Consider the following 21,458-nt stretch of genomic DNA (forward strand, 5'->3'; position numbering starts at 1 on the left):
TTTGCCTGGCAAAGCAATAAAACTGTTCTTTTCTGCTTTCCCCAAACTCTGTATCTGAGATTCAGTTTGGTGCTGATATACAGAGGCCCATTTTCAGTATCAGGCCCAAAGAGCCCATCCATTTACATGGCCTCATTCTGCCTGGGTCTTGTCAGGACTCTTATTTTGCTATACCTTTCCCTAAACCCTATTCCACAGCTCTTTCCATGCCAGAGAAGTTGGCTGCCAGAGACCTGACTCCATCACCAGCTCCTTTCAAGAACTACACCTTTGTTTCTGATCCACTCCATGTCCCGTGTAATTAATGTCCCAGGTAATAATGCTATCTGCACTTAACACTGATGATCAGTAATTTCCATAAGCCAAAAGTCAAGCCACTTCCCTAGCAGGGGTACAGTCTCCTTATTTCCTTATGTATTGCTAAAAATCAGAGAGGGACAATTCTGTGATGAATTCTACCTTCTCTCTTCCCTGAAGAGATTCTACCATATTTTCTGTTTACCCCACTTTTTTTTGGTCTCAGACCCTCTTGGGCCCTCAGGCATCCCCAACTTAGCATGCATCCCCCTGCATGCTCTAAGGCCAGTGCCATTTTATAAGGCATGTGTGTTTATAAGGTATGATCTGTTGGCACTTGGCCTCCATTCCCACCTCCTTCCATGTGTCTCACTATACTAAAAAATCCAAATAGCTAAATACTTTATCTTTTAGACTCCTTTGCAGCTAAGCCTCTGTACATGAAAAGGTTTCACCAATGGGAAAGAATACATGAGGCAGAGATCATCATCTTCCTGCTTTTATACCTTGAAGCAAACATATGGAGTTTCTGCAGCAGATTTCCAATGCTTATTTTCCATCTCTGTGGTGTCAAGAAGTGCACCAATGGTGGCTTCCTGGACCCTGGAGAGTGTATTCCAGCAGCAGCCTCTGACCCTCCACCTTCCTAATCGTGACAGAGGTAGGATTTCTTTGGATTAGTCAGTTCTGTGATACCCTGGCAATCATTCCTCTCTGCCCAGCCCAACATCCCTGGTGGCTCAGACAGTAAAGAATCCGCCTGCAATGTGGGAAACCTGGGTTCGAACCCTGGGTCAGGAAGATGCCCTGGATAAGGGAAAAGCTACCCACTCCAGTATTCTGGCCTGGAGAATTCCATGGATGGAAGAGCCTGCCAGGTACAGTCCATGGGGTCACAAAGATTTGGACACAACTGAGCGACTTTCACACTTCACTCCAACAATATGCTAAGCACCTTATTCTCTGAACTCAAAACCTGTCTATTTAAATACTTTAAGGGGTTTCTGTTTCTAGCACTGAATCCCAATAGCTATAGCATGGTATCTCTCTTGGGCTTGAACTACAGTAGCAACCATATAAGTACCACAGATTTTCCAAAAAGAATATTTATTGCACCCCTATGAGCAGGGGTTTTCTAATAAATGCTGCCCAGACAGCATTTTTGTACTCAGCTGAGCCAAGAACAAAAAAAGCAAATGCCTTTGGAGCTTTAGTCAGCAAAGAAGGAAGAATGCATCAACACCAGGCCTAAGGGAGCCAGCCTCAGGCTGCTCCCATCCCAACATCTTCCTTTCCTTCTGCTTGGCTGCATCTTGCCATGGGGCCTCCTCAGATGCCCTTGAACCCTCCAGGCTGATGCTAGGAGACACTAGACCATTTCTGTCAGACCACATGGACAATGCCAAAGGTTAGTCACCACCCACAGATACTCTTCAGAAATTATAAGAACAGTTTCTCTGTAATAAAGACGAGGAAGGATGGGAGGGTGGAGAATGATTAATGGCCCCTTCATAGTTGATGGGAAGCAAGTGCGAGCTGCATTTTGGGTATTGATATTTTCTCACACCACGACATTCCCACATGGTAGCAACCTGGGAGATAAAAACAACAGCCTTGTTTGGGGGAAAGAAGGGGGTCTGTGTTCTTCAGTTGCTTTGGAAGAGAGCATGCATTTCAGGAAGTGTTGCCATAGGGGGCCAAAGGCTCCCATGGTGTTTGGCAGAGCTGGAGGGTCTGGAAAGTCCAAAGGTGATATATTTAATAGGCGGCTCGTTTTCTTTCATCTTCATAGTAAGTGTCTAATCCCAAAGGCAAGACACAGCAGGTAAGATGAGATGAAGTCCCCATCAGACTTTGTGGCTGAAACTAAGAGGGGAGAAAGACTGAAAGCAGCAGCATCGGATTCAGCTTCTGTAAGAGGAACTGAAAGAAACACAATGAAGGGGGAGCTGATGGGGAAGAAGGAAACAAAGGAATAGAAGCCACAAAGCAGGAAAATACTAGCAGGATGCAGACAAGGGACCCATGTCCATGGGACGTCCATGGGGAGAAGGGAAGCACTCCAGTGAAGGGAGATGAAGCTGCAGAGGGAGACACAGGGCCATTGAAAAACATTTGAAAAACATTGAAAAACATTTCAAAATGTACCCTCTCCACAGCCACTCTAGCTGGAAGGCTTCTGAATATTGGGAGCCTAGATTAAAACAGGATGATTTTTTTTTCAAGGCGAGAGACACAAAAATACCCACTAAACACTTCCTGGACACTTAGCAAAATGCTTAGAGGTGAAAAGTAAGGCAAAATAATGTTTAGATTTTTATCCCCTGACTATAAAAGTTAACACATCTATTGCAGAAAATGCAATTATACAAGAAAAAACAAATATTCCATATGACATACCATGAAGCTATAACTGCTTCTTTGCTATATTTTATTCTCTGTGCAGATTGTTCTGAAAAAAACGAGACACCCAGATTACATAGGAAGCTATGTAATCTCATTTCATCACTCAGTTCAGTTCAGTTGCTCAGTCGTGTCCGACTCTTTGCGACCCCATGAATCGCAGCATGCCAGGCCTCCCTGTCCATCACCAACTCCCGGAGTTCACTCAGACTCACGTCCATCGAGTCCATGATGCCATCCAGCCATCTCATCCTCTGTTGTCCCCTTCTCCTCATGCCCCCAATCCCTCCCAGCATCAGAGTCTTTTCCAATGAGTCAACTCTTCGCATCAGGTGGCCAAAGAACTGGAGCTTCAGCTTTAGCACCATTCCTTCCAAAGAAATCCCAGGGTTGATCTCCTTCAGAATGGACTGGTTGGATCTCCTTGCAGTCCAAGGGACTCTCAAGAGTCTTCTCCAACACCACACTTCAAAAGCATCAATTCTTCGGCGCTCAGCCTTCTTCACAGTCCAACTCTCACATCCATACATGACCACAGGAAAAACCATAGCCTTGACTAGACGGACCTTAGTCGGCAAAGTAATGTCTCTGCTTTTGAATATACTATCTAGGTTGGTCATAACTTTTCTTCCAAGGAGTAAGCGTCTTTTAATTTCATGGCTGCAGTCACCTCTGCAGTGATTTTGGAGCCCCAAAAAATAAAGTCTGACACTGTTTCCATTGTTTCCCCATCTATTTCCCATGAAGTGATGGGACTGGATGCCATGATCTTCGTTTTCTGAATGTTGAGCTTTAAGCCAACTTTTTCACTCTCCTCTTTCACTTCCATCAAGAGGCTTTTTAGCTCCTCTTCACTTTCTGCCATAAGGGTGGTGTCATCTGCATATCTGACGTTATTGATATTTCTCCCAGCAGTCTTGATTCCAGCTTGTGCTTCTTCTAGTCCAGCGTTTCTCATGATGTACTCTAGATACAAGTTAAATAAGCAGGGTGACAATATACAGCCTTGACGTACTCCTTTTCCTATTTAGAACCAGTCTGTTGTTCCATGTCCAGTTCTAACTGTTGCTTCCTGACCTGCATACAGATTTCTCAAGAGGCAGGTCAGGTGGTCTGGGATTCCCATCTCTTTCAGAATTTTCCACAGTTGATTGTAATCCACACAGTCAAAGGTTTGGCATAGTCAATAAAGCAGAAATAGATGTTTTTCTGGAACTTTCTTGCTTTTTCCATGATCCAGCGGATGTTGGCAATTTGATCTCTGGTTCCTCTGCCTTTTCTAAAACCAGCTTGAACATCAGGGAGTTCACGGTTCACGTATTGCTGAAGCCTGGCTTGGAGAATTTTGAGCATTACTTTACTAAGTATTTTATTTTCCCATATCACTAAATGTTTTTAAAAAAAAACACTCTTTGACTAAATTAATATTTCTTGTATATAAAGCTTTTGCAATTTTCTGATTATTTTCTTTTTTTTTTTTTTTTTAGGTCTCTCCTAGCTTTTATTTTTTTTTTTTTTTTTTTTTTTTTTTTTTTTTTTTTTTTTTTTTTTTTTTTTTCCTTTTTTTTCTTTTTCTTTTTTTTTTCTTTTTTTTCTTTTTCAATGATTATTTTCTTAAGATAAATCCCTAAAAGCTGAATTATTATGTCAATGGGAATGTTTACCTCTAAAGCTTGTATGCTTATTGCCAATTGTTTTACAAAAATTTGCATCAATTTCCACTCTTACCTAATGTATAAAGGTGCACTTAAACTGCCTTTTGGTGTTTGCTTTAAAAAATCACCAATCTCGGACAATGTGGTGCTATTTTGCATTTATATGAAAAAACCTGAGGTTTTGGTCCTTGTTCTGCTACATGTCTTTCAGAAAGTTTAGTTCACCTTGGCATGCCTCAGTCATTTTAGGAACACTTTAAGCTCCAATAGTCTTGAAATTATATTTTCTTAACAAATAAAAACAACAAAAACAGTGCCACAATTTACCCAATTAGTACAATATCAAGTATTAATACTAACATTAAATGAATGCATATATGTCCAACTCTGTGAATTCTCCAGGCCAGAATACTGAAGTGGGTACTCTTTCCCTTCTCCAGGGGATCTTCCCAACCCAAGGATCAAACCCAGGTCTCCTGCCATTGCAGGAAGATTCTTTACCAGCTGAGCCACAATGAATGCATACATTACTGAAAATCTGTTAGGTATTGTGGTTGGAAGAATTTGATACTCCTGAGAACAATCACTAGAATAAGCTATTAAGGGAGGGTTTTGCATCTGTTTTGTTCACTGTTACATCACCATGCCAAAATCCATGCTGGGAACATACTGGGTGCTCTAAAACATATGTTGAATGAAAGAAAAAAGACATGATGAAAGTTTTATTAACTAGATATAGCCAACCAATACAGCCAGTATGCCTTTGGCCCACCTGAAGGTCATCAACAGCTTTGGTGGACAGTCCCCACACATACTGGCAGATCCCAGCCTCAAGCATCTGGGTCTCTCTGCCTGAGGACTTTCTCTGGCCATAGTAAGTAGAGTCTCTGTCCATGCAGGGCAAACTAGAAGTTCTGGGGAGCTAATACCCTCACGAGTAACTCTCAGTGAGGACTGAGAGCTGACAGATAAATACGCCAACTTCCTTGCCCCTTGGTGGGATAGTTCTGAGTTGTGTCCTACACAATCTTTCAGAGAATCCTTAGCAGGACTGAACCCAGTTGCCCCAGCAATAACCTTCTCCTCAGCACACCCTCTTTTCCTTGCTCCCTCCCTGTGTTTCCTGGGATCACCTTCCAAATCAATCACTTGCATCTAAATCCTCATCTCAGACTCTAGCTTTGGAGGAACTCAAACACTAAAGTTGATGTTTGCAAACTATAATGCATGATTTGAAAATATGTCCTCCTTTGCATGAGCAACACACACTCCATTATTTAACTTCCTAGAGGCAGGAAGAGTGGTAAACTCACTAAGTGATATAAGTGAGATTTTGTGACTCTGTGCGTGTCCAGAGTAGCCTTGGTCTCAAAGCTGATTTGAGAACAGCTGCCAGAAAAGAAGGCAGGCAGCTAATTATTTTAGAGAATTCAAATTGAAGAGTTAAATACAGCTCTCAGCTAAAGATGAATCAGAATCTGTTTTCCTCTGCCCTGGGGAACACCTTGGTACCAGGATGCCAACAATCACACATCACCTGTGTGAGTGTGCACAGGCAATGAAGGGTCGTTTTTTTCTGAGTCCCTTCAGCTGTTATCACAGTGCTAAACATAAAGTACTTATAGGTCTTCAAGCAAGAGTGACTGCTTAAAGCACCATTTGGGTATTTGGGGACTACTATACAGCAAGTGGGGAGAAGGCAATGGCAACCCACTCCAGTACTCTTGCCTGGAAAATCTCATGGTCGGAGGAGCCTGGTAGGCTGTAGTCCATGGGGTCATGAAAAGTTGGACACTTACTGAGCGACTTCACTTTCACTTTTTACTTTCATGCATTGGAGAAGGAAATGGCAACCCACTCCAGTGTTCTTGCCTGGAGAATCCCAGGGAGGGCAGAGCTTGGTGGGCTGCCGTCTGTGGGGTCGCACAGAGTTGGACATGACTGAAGTGACTTATTGTGATCCACACAGTCAAAGGCTTTGGCATAGTCAATAAAGCAGAAATAGATGTTTTTCTGGAACTCTCTTGCTTTTTCCATGATCCAGCGGATGCTGGCAATTTGATCTCTGGTTCCTCTGCCTTTTCTAAAACCAGCTTGAACATCAGGAAGTTCACAGTTCACATATTGCTGAAGCCTGGCTTGGAGAATTTTGAGCATTACTTTACTAGCATGTGAGATGAGTGCAATTGTGCAGTAGTTTGAGCATTCTTTGGCATTGCCTTTCTTTGGGATTGGAATGAAAACTGACCTTTTCCAGTCCTGTGGCCACTGCTGAGTTTTCCAAATTTGCTGGCATATTGAGCGCAGCACTTTCACAGCATCATCTTTCAGGATTTGAAATAGCTCCACTGGAAGTCCATCACCTCCACTAGCTTTGTTCATAGTGATGCTTTCTAAGGCCCACTTGACTTCACATTCCAAGATGTCTGGCCCTTGGACTGCAAGAAGATCCAATCAGTCTATTCTGAAGGAGATCAACTCTGGGATTTCTTTGGAAGGAATGATGCTAAAGCTGAAACTCCAGTACTTTGGCCACCTCATGCGAAGAGTTGATTCACTGGAGAAGACTTTGATGCTGGGAGGGATTGGGGGCAGGAGAAGAAAGGGATGACCAAGGATGAGATGGCTGGATGGCATCACTGACTCAATGGATGCAACTCTGAGTGAACTCCTGGAGTTGGTGATGGACAAGGAGGCCTGGCGTCCTGCGATTCATGGGGTCGCAAAGAGTCGGACACGACTGAGTGACTGAACTGAACTGAACTGAAGTGACTTAGCAGCAGCAGCAGCATACAGCAAGTGGGGCTTCCCTGGTGGCTCATATGGTAAAGAATCTGCCTGCAATGCAGGAGACCTCGTTTCAGTCTCTGGGTTGGGAAGATGCCCTAGAGAAGGAAATGGCAACCCACTTCAGTATTCTTGCCTGGAGAATCCTATGGACAGAGGAGGCTGGTGGGCTACAGTCCATGGGGTCGCAGAGTCAGACATGACTTAGCGACTTCAGACACAACTGAGCAACTAACACTTTCACTTCACTTTCATACGGTAGGTGCAGAAACCACTGTATATCAGCCAAGATTTTATTGCAGATAACAGCATTCTAGCTAGGAAAAATGTGAAGTATACAGAGAATTTCTGAAAGGCCAGAGAACCAGTTTAAAGGCTATGTAGTAAAAAAAAAAAAAAAAAAACCACAAATTTCACCAAGAACTGGTTTGGTAGAGACGCTCCTGCCACCTCCTGGGCAGCATCATAACAGCTGGCATCACCCATCCATTAATGCTGAATCTCTCCCTTACAGCTGCTGCCACCCTCAACCTTGTGGATTCATGCAGTAACACAGCTGCTTCCACATCACCTGATGCTGCCCTATGTGTGTTTGATTGGCTGAGCCCTAATCCCTACCTGCAAAGTAGGTTGGGAATGTAAGAATCTCATCCATTGTGGAGCATTTTTGAAATACAAGAAATGTGTTTAAAGATGCTGGGTCTAAAAGGATCTCCACCACACTTCCTTTTCCATCACTCTCCAGTGCCCTCCCCTACTGCCATAACATCAGGTCCTATCTCTGACTGCCTGTGAGCTCCAATTTATATCTGCGGAGCTGGTGACCTCTTAATACAGGTTACATACTGAGCATCCTGTGAGACAGAAGAGGTTAGAGGAAGTGCCTCAAAGGGTGATAAAATTCCCATGGGCCATGTGATCAGGGCCCCTGCATATATTCAAGGACACACCCCTGCTACCAGCCAGACGAGTGCTGTTCCAACACAGATAGGATGAGACACAAATACATGCCACACATGAAATTTACATTTTGCTAGTTCCCACGTTAATAAAATGGAAAAAAGTGAGATTTATTTTAGTAATACATTTTATTCAACCTAATGTATCCAAAAATATTATCTTTTCAACAGGCAATCAGTTTTGAATAAGATATACAATCTTTTTTTATGTACTGAGTCTTCAAAGTCCAGTGCAAACTTAATATTTATGGCGGATCACAATTCGGACTAACCACATTTCAAGGGCTTAAGAGCCTCATGTGGCTCATGGCTCCCATACTGGACAGTGCAGGACCCTTTGGAGATGGCAATGCTTGAATTGTGTCATCCTCCTCTTCTTCAGCTGCAAGCCGCCTGCCATACTTGTAGCCAGGGCAGCCCTTCAGAGAACAGACATTTATACAATGCACTGTTAACAAGAGCTGCATAGTTCTGTTTAGGAGTTAAGCAGAAAAGTTTCTCACTCCTGGTCTTCAGTTATCCTGGCTCCATGACCAGTCTACAACCCTTTTTCTTCTCTATTCTCACCCACTGTTAAGTACCACACGGACTGGGGACATGAGGGAGACAGGCAAGGCACCACCTCGGGTGTAAAATTTAAATGGATGTCAAAAAACTCAATCAAGATAAATATTTTAGTACAATATTTCTATATTAAAATTAATGCAAAAATTCATGATGAAGATAATATCAAAATTTTAAATAACAGGCTCCACTAGGGTTGAGATTGGGACCAGGTGAGGAGGGTGGGTGGTGTAAGTACAAGGACTATTCTTCCTCTTTCCTTTGCTTCAAGTGGTTCTCAGTGTCATTAGACAATGGGGCCACTTTTCCAGCACTTTCCTAAGTTTTTGATATACTGCTGGGTAATAAATTAATGAGCAAAAATAAGTTCTTTCTGAATAAAAAAGTTCTTTATTATTTAGGCTCAAATTCAATTTTAATGAAAAGCAGTAGTAATGTATTGCTTTGACACAATTATAATGAAGACCTCACTGGAATGTTTCCAACTTGACAAATTGATTCTAGAGTTTACACTGAAGAATAAGCAGGTGAGAATAGTGAACAGTGAACAAGAACATGTGAAAAAGAGTTATTTTTATTGTGTGCAAAAATTTTAAAAGAAAGACCTGTCTGACTTCTGCTTCTTGGCTGGGCAGCCCTCAGCCGGGGCTCCCACACAGTCAGGCCTCAGCAGCAGCTCTTCAGGGTGGGGCAGATCATACTACAAGGGAGGCCTCTCCACTCCCAGATTTGCTCTTATGAGGTAAGAAGTAGTTAAATAGTCAGCACAAGCCTTGAAGGGGGATAAAAGGAAAAGAATGTTCCCAAAGTGCAGCCTGTGCCCTGAGGAGCTTGTGAAACCATGAGGTAAATGCCAACAGTCTCACCAACAGATCTTTAATCTCTCTCTCCCACCCCTAGACCACTCCCAGGACCTGGCCACCTTGTCCCAGCCCCTCTTCTAGTAGCATCTATTAGGTCACTTCCATGGCTGCCCACACTACTGCTCATCTTTATCTCTGCTCATAATGCCCTGTGCTCTCCCTCACCTCACTCTCTCTCTCACTCACACGTCCCACATGTGCCCCCACTCCCCTCTTTCTTGGTTCATCTGTCCCAATCAGTCCATTTGTTTCTCTTTCTCCCTTTCCTATCACTCATGATGCATTTGCATTCACAAACACACATTTGCCAAAATTCTTTACTTCAGGGTCCCCTTTCTGCAGAGAGTAGCTTGGGGTGGAGGGTCTGGAAGCTGAGAAAAGGGCCTCTACTGGGCATCTACCAGGCTGCAAGCTTAATGAGCTGGACTGTCTGGGCATGTGCAGGGAGGGCTGTGTGAGAGCAGAGGCCTCATCAGATCAATGGCACTCTCTCAGCTGCTGAGAACCATATGCATCCTTGGGTTGTGTGTGAGGGTGTTGGTACTGAGCCGCCTTGTCAAAGGATTTCAGTGACAGGAAAGGGTCTCTAAGAATCAACTCAGCAGAACTTTGAAACTGAAAATTCAGTACCACTCTGTCAGTGGAAGGCCAGGTCCGTGTCCAAAGGTCACACCACACCCTCATTTTCCCAGCACTAGAGGTAGAGATGGAACAGGAGACAAAGAGTTAAACTCTGTCCTATAGATGGTGTCTTAGTCCACTCATGCTGATATAACAAAACACCAGAGACTGTGTGGCTTATAAACATAAATTTATTTCTCACAGTTGTGGAGGCTGAGAAGTCCAAGATCAAGGTACCGGCAGATTCAGTGTCTGTTGAGAGCCCACTTCCTAATTCACAAATGGCCATCTTCTCTCTATGTCTTCACAAGTTGGAAGAGGCAAGGGGGTTTTCTGAAGCCTCTTTTATAAAGGCACTAATCTCATTCATAAGGTCTTTGCTCTTCCCAAAGGCCCCACCTCCTAACACCATCACATTGAAGGTTATGGCTTCCATTATATGGTGGCAGGGTGGGGGGCAGGTGGCACTAGTAGTATTAAATAACTCGCCTGTCAGTGCAGGAGACATGAGACACGGGTTGGATCCCTGGGGTTGGGAAGATCCCCTGGAGGCGGGCGTGGCAACCCACTCCAGTATTCTTGCCTGCAGAATCCCCATGGACAGACGAGCCTAGCAGGCTACAATCCATGGGGTCACAGAGAGTCGGACATAACTGAAGTGACTTAGCACGCACGTGGACACAAAGACTGAGACCACAGCAGATAGGTACCCATTGTCTTCCTTTCTCCTTTTGAGACAAGGGGGCTTTTCCTTTGGGAGTGGTCTCTGGCTTCCAGCTTCCTGGTCTTTTTGAAACTGTACTCTGGCATTCTGGCTTCTCTTCAGGAAGTATCCCAGGCCCAGAGGCACAAAACCTTGTGGTTGCAGCTTGGACCTCCTCTGACCTCAGTGACTAGGACCCTGGGAGTAAGACCCTGTGTTCACAGATGGACCCCATCCCTCTGAAGCTGCACTTATGAGAATGCCCCCAAGGGTTCTGCCATGCTGCTTCCTCCCAGGCCCCAGTTCCTCCCTCTGCTACTTTTCTCCTTGTACCAGACTCTGTGACACAGCCTTGATGGTCTGGGTACCTTCCTGCCTCACCCACAGTCAAGGCAACAATAGTACTAAAATTAAAAGTTTATCCAAGAACAACTACTAGTTAACATATAAGCAGTGTACTTCCTGGGAAGAAAATGTCACTAGTTTGGTAAACACGTCTTCTTGGTCTCACAGGATTCACCTTCCATTGTCCTGCATTCCCCCAAAGATAAATGGAACTTTTCAGAACTAAGAACTTTCTGAGCCCTTTGCTAGTCCTTTCCTATTCCATCAAAGCTTCCCTATCATGTGTTCACAACATCAGGATTTTACACAGAGCCTTTCAACTAATTAATAAAGCAATGATTTTCTTTTTTAATTCTTTTTATTTATTTAATGAATTTATTTGGCTGTACCAGGTCTTACTTGTGGCATATGGGATCTTAGTTCCCTGACCAGGATTGAACCCAGGCACCCTGCATTGGGAGCATGGAGTCTTGGCCACTGGGTCACCAGGGAAGTCCAAAAGCAATGATTTTCAAGTTGATCTGTATGAACATTTGATCTGCGTTTTTTACCTATATATAAAATGCTTACATTATTTTAAAAGCCTACACATTCCAGTGAAAGTGAAAGTGAAGTCGCTCAGTCATGTCCGACTCTTTGTGACCCCATGGACAGTAGCCTACCAGGCTCCGTGGTCATTACAAACAAAATGGCACCGCCATTAATATGCACAAATCACAGCAAATTTTTTGGCTCTATCTCCTAAAGCATAGGAAATAAAAGCAAAAAATAAACAAATGGGACCTAATTAGACTTAAAAGCTCTTGTACAGCAAAGGAAACCATCAACAAAATAAAAAGATAACATACAGAATGGGAGAAAGTATTTGGTAATGATATGACTGATAAAGGGCCAATATCCAAAATATACAAAACAGCTCACACAAGTCAATATCAAAAAAATAAGTGACCCAATTAAAAAACGGACAGAAGTTCTGAATAGACATTTTTCCAAAGAAGACATAGATGGCCAACAGGTACATGAAAAGATCCATATCACTGTTAATCATCAGAGAAATGCAAATTAAAACCAAAATGAGATATCACTTCACACCTGTTAGAGTGTCTATCATCAAAAAGAACATGAATAATAAATGTTGGTGAGGATGTGGCTAACCCTGACCCTCATGCACTGGTGGGGAGAATGTAAATTGGTGCAGCCATTGTGGAAAACAGTATGGACACTTCTCAAAAAATTAAATCTGCCACATGACCCAGCAATTCCAACTCCTGGGTATATACCCTAGAGAAACAAAAACACTAACTCAAAAAGATCCATGCAGGATGGTATTTCAGAGACCTAGTCTGCTATCAGCTCGGTCTGCTGGCTTTCCTGTTCCTGACTTCAACATTTCATCTCTCAGTTTATTGGCCTGTCATCAGCAAGCAGATTGAACTTGGACTCGATGGAAAGGAGGAACACTAAGAGATGTAGAGATGGGTTGGCAAGAAGGGATATCACTGTGAAGACTGAGAGACAAAAGGCAAGAAAAACAAACCAGAAACCCAGACGGTATTTCATGCATGGGGTTTGTAAGGAAGGAGACAACTGTCGCTACTCACATGACCTCTCTTGACAGTCCATATGGTATAGTGTGCAAGTATTTTCAACGAGGGTACTGTATTTATGGAGACCACTGCAGATATGAACATAGCAACCCACTGAAACAGGAAGAAGCAACTGCTACAGATCTAACTGAAAAGCCATCCCTTGCTGCTTCCTCGAGTCTCTCATCAGTTGGACCGACTGTTGAAATGAATATGGGCAAGGCTGAGTCAAGAAATTCAAACTTTGCAACTGTAGGAGCCAGTTCAGAAGACCGTGAATGCCATGAAGTTTGTTCCAGGGCAGCCCTACTGTGGCCAGATTACCCCTTCCTCCACTGAAGGACCCCTGCAGGGTTCAGTGACCAAGGAAGACTCGGAGAAGGAGCAAAGTACGGTGGACACTAAGAAGCAGTTCTGCCCCTGTGCCGTGGTGGGGGAGTGCCGCTATGAGGAGAACTGCATGTATCTGCATGGAGACGCGTGTGACATGTGCGGGCTGCAGGTCCTTCATCCCATGGATGCTGCCCAGAGGTCACAGCATATAAAATCCTGCATTAAGGCCCATGAGAAGGACATGGAGCTCTCATTCACTGTGCAGTGCAGCAAGGACATGGTGTATGGCATCTGCATGGAGGTAGTCTACGAGCAAGCCAACCCTAGCGAGCGCCGCTTCGGGATCCTCTCCAACTGCAACCACACCTACTGTCTCAAGTGTATTTGCAACTGGAGGAGTGCTAAGCAATTTGAGAGCAAGATCTTAAAGTCCTGCCCAGAATGCCAGATCACATCTAACTTTGTCATTCCAAGTGAGTACTGGGTGGAGGAGAAAGAAGAGAAGCAGAAACTCATTCAGAAATACAAAAAGGCAATGAGCAACAAGGCCTGCAGGTATTTTGACAAAGGCCATGGGAGCTGCTCATTTGGAGGGAACTGTTTTTACAAGCATGCGTACACTGATGGCCGTCGAGAGGGGCCACAGAGACAGAATGTGGGAACATCTAGCAGATACCAGGCCCAATGAAGGAACCACTTCTGGGAGCTCATCGAGGACCAAGAGAATGGCAACCCTCTTGATGATGAAGAGGAGGTTGTCACCTTTGAGCTGGGTGAGATGTTGCTTATGCTTTTGACTTCAGGTGGGGGCGACAACCTGACAGACTCTGAAGACGAGTGGGACTTGTTTCACGATGAGCTGTAAGATTTTTATGACTTGGATCTATAGCAGCTCGGCGGGGCGCGTGAACTGGTCTGCCAAGCCTCAGACGGCAGCGGGCCTCGGGGGCAGTGGCCATGCCTGGGCTGCTCTCCTAGGCAGGCCTCTCAGCTCCAGGTACTGTCATAACCATTTTTACCCAGGGCCTGTCTTCTCAACCCCCTACCTTTCCCCAAGAAGTATTTTGTTTTCTCTGTTTAAAAAAGTTACAAAAATAAATCTGAAGGTTAGTTTTTTTGTAACATGAATTTGACTGTCAGACAGTGTAGGTTTGTCGCTTCATGATTTCCACCAGATCCACACAGTTCGAGGGGAGCATTTCTGAATTTCCAGGACTCATTTTTGAGGACCCTGGGTTCAGAAGTAACAGCACTGGCTCCTGCTTTGGGGGTCCAGGAATCGGAGTGATAGGTGAAGGAACTGAACTGTAGCCTCCTCCTGCTCTAGACTTGGGAGGTGGGTACTTGGTTTCTGGTGCAATCTGCACATCTGTGTTTTCTGTCTGGTCCCTATCCGGTTATCCCCCGCCCTGTGCACTCGTCCTGTGGTTTTGGTCTCTTGTTTCATTGCACACAAGTAATACTCTCGGGTAACCAGAACCAGGTATGAATGTATTTGAGGTTCTTACCGTGTTTAGCGTGATAGGAAAATTATGAAAGAACACATATAAAATATTGGAGTTGAAGAATATTTCTTCAATAAAATATTGAAGAAAATAATGCAGAGTTGGAAGCTGACTCAAGGCAGATGGACTTTGGATGTGAGAGTGCGTGACAAGCTTCCCATCCCTGCATAGACGCAGTGTTTGTAGCCTTAGTGAAAAAATTTAGTTTAGTGGTTTCAGCCTCGCCTGGCAAATAGATCTTAAAGGACAAAGCAGTTTATTGGTAGCTGTTAATAGAGCAATGCTAGCTCTGTCTATATAAATAGAGAAATGGGCTTAGCCACAGAAGTGCAAACTATATGGTTATCCCATGTATTAATACAACCTAGGGCTTGAGTCCACACTTGTGTTTAATGTTGTATGATCTCCTAGAATTCTCAGTCCAGGCACATTTTGACAAAACTTTGTCCTCATTTGAGGGGTTTCTTGTCAGGTTTTTGTGTTCCTTTTTTGTGGGTGTTTGCCTCATTCCATCCCCGAGTTTTGCAGCTAGACAGTGTGATTCAAAACTATGTTCTAAGGTGTTTCCTATAGTGGAGTCATTGGTTGGCACTATAGTAAGTCAGGCTTTTCCACTAAAAGGGGAAACAGAGAGTGGTAATTCACAAGATAAGCTAATGTTAAATTGTTAGAATAATTCCTTGATTGGAATTTTTACCTTTGTGTTTTGTTGTTCTCTTTCCTGAAAATAACTTGGAGGTGCCCCAGATGTGTCCATCTACTGCTCTGATGCCTCAGCTATCACTCATTCTTTTCACTTTAAGGAAAAAAAAAAAAACAGTAACTGTTGCAGAGGTCTCTGTATTTTGCAGCTGCCCTTTTTTAAGATGCACTTTTTCCAAATAAAACAATTTTTAATTCCCCCCCCCACACACACACACAAAAATACATGTGACCCCAATGCTCATAGCAGCATTATTTACAATTGCTAAGATATGGAAGCAGCCTAAGTGTCCATCAACAGATGAATGGACAAAGATGTGATATATATATTTATACACAATGGAATACTACTCAGCCATCAGTTCAGTTCAGTTCAGTCACTCAGCTGTGTCCGATTCTTTGTGACCCCATGGACTGCAGCATACTAGGCTTCCTTGTCCATCACCAACTCCCAGAGCTTGCTCAAACTCATGTCCATCGAGTCGGTGTTGACATCCAAACATCTCATCCTCTGTTGTCCCTTTCTCCTCCTGCCTTCAATCTCTCCCGGCATCAGGGTCTTTTCCAATGAGTCAGTTCTTCACATCAGGTGGCCAAAATATTGGAGCTTCAGCATCAGTCCTTCCAATGAATATTCAGGACTGATTTCCTTTAGGATTGACTGATTTGATCTCCCTGAAGTCCAAGGGACTCTCAAGAGTATTCTCCAACACCGCAATTCAAAAGCATCAATTCTTCAGCACTCAGCTTTCTTTATGGTCCAACTCTCACATCCATATTTGACTACTGGAAAAGCCATAGCTTTGACTACATGGACTTTTGTTGGTAAAATAATGTCTCTGCTTTTTAGTATGCTATCTAGGTTTGTCATAGCTTTCCTTCCAAGGAGCAAGTATCTTTTAATTTCACAGCTGCAGTTGCCATCTGCAGTGATTTCGGAGGCCAAGAAAATAAAGGCTGTCACTGTTTCCATTGTTTCCCCAACTATTTGCCATGAAGTGATGGGACCAGATGCCATGATCTTCGTTTTCTGAATGTTAAGTTTTAAGCCAGCTTTTTCACTCTTCTCTTTCACTTTCATCAAGAGGCTGTTTAGTTCCTCTTTACTTTCTGCCATAAGGGTGGTGTCATCTGCGTATCTGAGAGTATTGATATTTCTCTCGGCAATCTTGATTCCAGCTTGTGCTTCATCCAGTCTGAAGTTTCATATGATATACTCTGCATATAAGTTAAATAAGCAAGGTGACAATATACAGCCTTGACATACTCCTTTCCCAATTTGGAACCAGTCCATTGTTCCATGTCTGGTTCTAACTGTTGCTTCTTAACCTGCATACAGATTTCTCAGGAGGCTCTTACCTTGGGAACCCCATGAACAGTATGAAAAGGCAAAAGATATGACACTGAAAGATGAACTACCCAGGTTGGTAGGTGCCCAATATGCTACTGGAGAAGAGTGGAAAAATAGCTCCAGAAGGAATGACAAGGCTGAGCCAAAGTGAAAACAATGCCTGGTTGTGTATGTGACTGGTGATGGAAGCTAAGTCCGATGCTGTAAAGAATACAATAGGAACCTGGAATGTTACATCCATGAATCAAGGTAAATTGGAAGCAGTCAAACAGGAGATGGCAAGAGTGAACATTGACATTTTAGGAATCAGTGAACTAAAATGGACCAGAATGGATGAATTTAATTCAGATGACCATTATATCTACTACTACGGACAAGAATCCCTTAGAAGAAATAGATTAGTCCTCATAGTCAACAAAAGAGTCCAAAATGCAGTACTTGGGTGCAATCTCAAAAACAACAGAATGACCTCTGTTTGGTTCCAAGGCAAACCATTCAATATCATAGTAATCCAAGTCTATGCCCCAACCACTAATGCCAAAGAAGCTGAAGTTGAACAGTTCTGTGAAGACCTACAAGACTTTATAGAACTAACACCAAAAACAGATGTCCTTTTCATCATAGGGGACTGGAATGCAAAAGTAGGAAGTCAAGAGATACCCAGAGTAACAAGCAAGTTTGGCTTTGGAGTACGAAATGCAGGGCAAAGGCTAACAGAATTTTGGCAAGAGAATGTACTAGTCATAGCAAACATCCTCTTCCAACAACTACTCAGCCATAAAAAAGAATAAAATTTTGCCATTTGCAACAACGTGGGTAGACTTGAAGAGTATTATGCTAAGTGAAATAAGTGAGAGAATGACAAATACTGTATGATAACACATATGTGGAATCTAAAAAATAAAACTAGTCAGTACAAAAAAAAATAAAGAAACAAACTCACAGATGCAGAAAACTAGTGGTTACCATTAAGGTGAGGGAAGATGGGAGGGACAAAACAGGAGTGGGGATTAAGAGGTACAAACTATTATGCATAAAATAAATAAGCTACAAGGGATATACTGTACAACACAGAGAATATAGCCAATATTTTATAATATCTATAAATGGAGTATAAAATAGTGACTTTTCTTACAAAGTAAGAATGGACTTTTCTTACAGAGTAGGATTTACAAACTGAAATAAAAATATAAAGTAAGATCATTTCTTAGGCAAAATACAAAACCTAAAAATGATTCACAGTCTCTTCCCAAGTAATGGGTCAGGCTGCCTCTTGCATGTCACTGTGGGAACACTCACCATTTAACGACCCACAGAAAACCTGACTGTAGGGTTTACACAAGGTGTTGTACATCTGTAACTTACATGATACATCCAACTATACCCCAATTAAAAAAAATACATTCCAATAGTTTTAAAAAAATGGCACCACCGTTAACATGCAGGTTGGACATATCTTTCGGCAAACTTTAGTGCCTTATTGCTGGCCCTAAGACTTCACTTGAGCTTCTTGTGAAAGAGTCCTTGATTAGAAAGTGAATGCCTAATGAGACTTAAAAACTCCCCAGTCCTATACACATCTGCTCACATGCCCAGGGGGACACAGAGCTGAGCCTGGGTGCTTTGCACTCAAAAGCTTGTCACAAAAGTACACATGAACACCAAGAATTAAAGCAGTGTGTTTCAGGAATAATCACTGAAAATGACAATTCACTTTGGGGTTTTCTTTTCTGCGCTTCATTAGCGTGACTGTCATCTGGACAGTTAGGAGCATCCACATTGCCTTGAGGACTACTGAAGATGGAATGCAGAGAGAAGATGATCAGATACTACTGTTCAAAATAAGAACTTGAAGTCCTCAGGAAAAACAACAATGATAACAACATCATTTTGAAGGCGAAAGCAGGACTGGTTGAAAAGAAAGTTTCTTAACAGTAAGAGAAGGGCAGCTTTCACCCTACTCACAAAGGTAGTTTTGTTACTGCAGTACAGCCTATCCTATCTTGACTAATGTAATATTTGGTGATAGAAGGCAAAGAGCTTACTGCAAGCAGGAGGCAGATGTCTATAAATGTTGCCTGAAGAAAGTGTGCTCGAAAGTGATAAGGTAGCTTTTACAAGAGTATACCCTCACCTCAAAGCCAGGCACCTCAATTTATGAAGCTGCACACAAAAGAACTTAGTCAAAAAAAAAGAAAAAGAATATTCTTCCTTTCAGACATTTTCTTTTTGGTGTGTGGCTCAAAATTTATGTCATTTGTCATTTAACATTCCTTCACACAATTTAAATAGAAGGTAGGTACTATTACAAAGCACAAAACCAAGGAAGGCCAAAGCATAAAATCAACCTCTTTTTGTCCTTAAAGTTTACTATCAGATTGGAAGAAATTCTTAAAACCCTACAGCTAGCTCTTTGTGCATATCATGAGTCTATCTATTTTTTTCTTCTAGAATGAATTTTACTTGCTTTGAGTCTCTTCAGACAGGTAAAAAACACTATAAGAGACCATGTAGTTTTCCTGATCAAATGTGCATGGATTATAGAATGTTCCAGCACTTGGCAATGCACTTTGTTTGAACTTTAAACTCATTTCAGTTTCTGGTTTTACTATCAGTTTTTTTCCCTCCATCTAATTTTCTCTAAGTTTCTATTCTGTTCAGGGAACAATTGCGAAGTTGGTATGCAGTTAAAATTAAAACCTGCCACTTCCCGCATAAAATATGTAAATAGTGCAATGCAGTTTGCATTTTTAAAGACAGCAACTCCAAAGTCTCTTAAGTAGTTTTTCTCTTAAGAAAAACCAGGGATTAATTTAACCCAGTGACCTCCAACCCTTCACATTCCACAGGATTTTTATTCCAATTAATGGGAAGGATTAAACATCTACATGTTTGACTTCTTTCTAATATCTGCCATTCAGTTGACTTATTATCTGCATTTGTCATTTAACATAGCCATCTGAATGAGTCCCTTAATCTCATTCTTCAATTTCTATGAAAAGCAACCAAAATGGAAAATTCCTTCTGACTCCTACCTTGGAAAAGAATGTACTGGTCAGCATTATCGGAATCAGACTGTGGGGAAGTAGGCTGGGCCCCACTTTGTAGTTATCTTGACTCTTGGGTGTCTAGTTGACACACTAGAGCCTCAGGTAGATGCTGAAGAACTGTGAGACTGTTGAGGAACTTTATCATTTTGCTGATATGGTTTTCTGCAATTAGAATTATAATAATACATCATTTTAAAGTAATGAGAATAAATGCATTTGTTTACTGATATGCACAAACACTAATGTCTATACCTACATTTCCTCAAGTCTTCCAAATTTCTAGGGTCACTCTATTCTTTAATATCAAATGTTTTGAGCTCCTGAATTATTCAGGTTAAACTACACTATGCTGCAGAAATGAATTAATTCCAAATTCTAATAGAGATTATTTCTCATTCACACAAAATTCACTGTAGGTATTTGAGTTGAAAGGCTTTCCCTGGTGGCTTCTCTTTAAGTGGTGATTCAGGGGGTCCAGGTTCTCTCTACCTTATTAAGCCTATCATCCCCTATATGCTTTTTTAAATTTATTTTTAATTGGAGGATAATTGCTTTACAATGTTGTGTTGGTTTCTGCTATACAACAACATGAGTCAACCATAAGTATACATACGTCCCCTCCTTCTCAAACCTCCCTATATGCTTTGGATCCTCTAAATGTAGCTGACCAATGAATGCAATGAGAGAAGAGCACATAGGATTGTTTTAGGGACCTGTGATACCTACAGGGACAGCAAGCAGTAAGCACAACTTAACTCTTAGCCAGATAGAACATAAAACCTCACACTAGAGGCCAAGTTACCTAGTTCTTTTTACTCATTACATCACATCTGGCTTTCTACAAATAATTACAAGGCATTCGAAAAGACAAAAAAAAATGTCTAAAACATAAACCAAGCATCAGAATCAGGCTCAGATATGGCAGAGATTTTATAATTATCAGATTGGGAATTTGAAGCAACTATGATTAATATACTAAAGGCTCTAATGGCAAAAGTGGATAACATGCAAAAGCAGATGGAAATGTAAGCAGAGAGACAGAAATTCTGGGAATCAAAAGGAAATGCTGGAAATTAAAAACACTATCAGAAATGAAGAATGCCTTTGATGGGCTCAGCAACAGATTAGATATGACTAAGGAAGGAATCAGTGATATGTTAATAGAAACTTCTAAAACTGAAATACAAAGAGGAAAAAAAGAGCATAATATTCAAGAACTATGGAACAATTACAAAAGTGTCATATATGCATAATAGAAATACCAGATAGAGTAGAAAGAGAAGAAATATTTGAAATAATAATGACTGAGAATTTTCTAAAATTAATGACAGGCATCAAACCACAGATTCAAGAAGCTCAGCTGCTGCTGCTGCTGCTGCTAAGTCGCTTCAGTCGTGTCTGACTCTGTGCGACCCCACAGACGGCAGCCCACCAGGCTCCCCCGTCCCTGGGATTCTCCAGGCAAGAACACTGGGGTGGGTTGCCATTTCCTTCTCCAATGCATGAAAGTGAAAAGTGAAGGTGAAGTTGCTCAGTCATGTCGGACTCTTAGTGACCCCATGGACTGCAGCCTTCCAGGCTCCTCTGCCCATGGGCTTTTCCAAGCAAGAGTACTGGAGTGGGGTGCCACTGACTTCTCTGCAAGAAGCTCAGAGAACACCCAAAAAGACAAATATTAAAAAATCTATACCTAGACATTTTGTATTTAAATTGCAGAAAGTAAAAGACAGAAAA

General features: G+C 42.2%; 1 pseudogene; it reads left to right on the plus strand.

Annotated features, from left to right (window-relative positions):
• The first annotated feature begins 12,752 nt into the window (after window positions 1-12,752).
• Window positions 12,753-14,005, plus strand: LOC101103626 (E3 ubiquitin-protein ligase makorin-1-like; annotated as a pseudogene).
• The last annotated feature ends 7,453 nt before the right edge of the window (window positions 14,006-21,458 follow it).

The sequence above is a fragment of the Ovis aries genome, chromosome X, assembly GCF_016772045.2.
Source record: "Ovis aries strain OAR_USU_Benz2616 breed Rambouillet chromosome X, ARS-UI_Ramb_v3.0, whole genome shotgun sequence".
In the NCBI taxonomy this organism is placed as follows: Eukaryota; Metazoa; Chordata; class Mammalia; order Artiodactyla; family Bovidae; genus Ovis; species Ovis aries.